This window comes from Scomber scombrus, unplaced genomic scaffold (assembly GCF_963691925.1).
Source record: "Scomber scombrus unplaced genomic scaffold, fScoSco1.1 SCAFFOLD_26, whole genome shotgun sequence".
Taxonomy (NCBI): domain Eukaryota; kingdom Metazoa; phylum Chordata; class Actinopteri; order Scombriformes; family Scombridae; genus Scomber; species Scomber scombrus.
The window spans coordinates 351,355-353,439 of NW_026910277.1; the positions used below are offsets into that span (position 1 = coordinate 351,355).

Consider the following 2,085-nt stretch of genomic DNA (forward strand, 5'->3'; position numbering starts at 1 on the left):
ACAATCGGTTTTACCTAGCAAGAGTTGCATCAGCCAGCAGCTAACACAGACAGGCAGCTACAGCTCTTCACTCTGGGGGCATGGCAGCCTCCATGTACATGCAACTCTTGCTGCGTTAGCTGCTGGCTGAGCTAGGTAAAACCAAACATTTTTTTTCCGTACTGACAATCAATCAATCAATCAATCTTTATTTGTATAGCGCCAAATCACAACAAAGTTATCTCAAGGCACTTTACACATAGAGCAGGTTCTAAACCGTACTCTTCAAGTTTTAATTTATAAAGAGACCCAACATTCCCACATGAGCAAGCATTTAGCGACAATGGCAAGAAAAAACTCCCTTTTAACAGGAAGAAACCTCAGGCAGAACCAGGCTCAAAGTGGGCGGCCATCTGCCTCGACCGGTTGGGGTAGAGGGGAGAGAGAGGAAGAATAGGAGAGAGAGAGAGTAGCAACAGTACTCTTTGACTTGAAATGGGGATATGTAAAAACTCATCGGATTTTTCCAAATAAACACTCCAGCTCGGCGCATGATCTTCAATGAAGATTTTTAAAAGAGCAAACTAAAAAGTGAAAAACATGCATCTATCTACATGAGGAAGTCATGTCCTGGCTGTGGATAGTATCCAAGAGAACTTGCGCAGACAGAAGTGTGCACACTTATGATATCTAAGGTGAAAGATAATGCATGCCATTTTACATTGTGCTAACATCAATATCCTCTTTTGGGAAGGTCATGCAGCTGAACTTAACAGCAAACTAAAAAGTAAAAAACACGTAAGGCAAAAAAAAAAAAAAAAGCCACAGCCTCAAAACAAACCAAGACAAGATTATCCACTCTCATTTCCACTTTAAGCTAAGAATTTCTTCCACTCGCCTATAGCCTTCCTATATGAGGACGTCATGTCCTGGTCGTGGATGGCATCCAGGAGAACCTCGGTCTGCAGCACAGACAGGAGTGTGGCAACGCACTTGGGATATGTAAGGTGAAAGATGTAATAGCATGCCATGAGATACATTACGCTAGCATCGATATCCTCTTTTGGGAAAGTCAACACAGGCGTGGTTCCAATAGATAGTATGCAGTTAGTTTCACAGACAACAACGACCGGGCTGGAGAGTGGTCTTGCTCATAGAAAGGTGTTGGGGTCTTCTGTAGGCTGACAAACACAAAAAGAAAAATAAATACCACAATGCACTTTTTGTATTGTATGGTAAAGTAAATGTGAAAATTCTTATGCATATACATTTTCTTACCTTAAGGATGTGAAGCAAAGCCTCACTTGCATGTCCCAACTTCTTGGGTGGAGCCACAGGTGATGGAAATAAGTCTGGCAATGCCTTCATCAGGGCGATTGACTGCTGTGCTGTTAAAAAACAAGACAAAAAAGTAATTTTAAAAAAAGTAGTTTTTCTGCAGCCAGTTATTAAAAAAACATTAATACTTCTGTGGGATTCTCAATTGTTATGTTCTGTAATAACCTTTGTCCAACAGTGGAGGCCTCATGACCTTCTTGAAAACGCCATAAAACTGTGCCCTCTCAAAAAAGGTCGCCCGCCGGGTATTTAGTTCAGGTAGGAAGTGGGGGTTCCCTTGATCGAGGATCCGCCGGAGTTCATCCATTAGCTAACACACAGGGAGACAAAGGATAGAGAAGAGATGTTAAATTAAAATTTACATTACAATTCAAATCTAACAGAGTTAAACTTTAACCTTCGGATGAGACATTAAACCGAGGTCACGACTCACTGTGGTCATTAAAGATCCCATGGCACTTATTGCAAAGAGTAGGGGGTTCCCCAGTGTCCTGGCTAAATTCCCAACCTGGCCCCCTAATCATCCCCTCACTCTAATTGACTCATTCAGATCCTCACTTCCACCTCAAGCTGGTGTGTGGTGAGTGTTTTGGAACATAATGGTTGCCGCATCACCCAGGTGGGTGCTACACATTGGTGGTGGTTAGCGAGTGTTGTAATTCCTAGGCTTAGGAAGCAGAGGGCTGCATAAAATGAATACATATGCTTACATGGTCCAATTCTCCAAAGCAGGGATACGCCTCAAGGATCTTGACAGGCCTGTCCTGC

At 42.7% G+C, this 2,085-nt stretch overlaps 1 long non-coding RNA gene across 1 annotated transcript; it reads right to left on the reverse strand.

The window, feature by feature from the left end:
• Window positions 1–1,082: 1,082 nt before the first annotated feature.
• LOC133976844 (uncharacterized) lies at window positions 1,083–1,551 on the reverse strand. Its single transcript, XR_009924887.1, has 3 exons — window positions 1,483–1,551; window positions 1,258–1,367; window positions 1,083–1,160 (listed from the first exon to the last, which is right to left on the reverse strand). It is a non-coding gene; the product is annotated as an uncharacterized LOC133976844 (long non-coding RNA).
• Window positions 1,552–2,085: the final 534 nt, after the last annotated feature.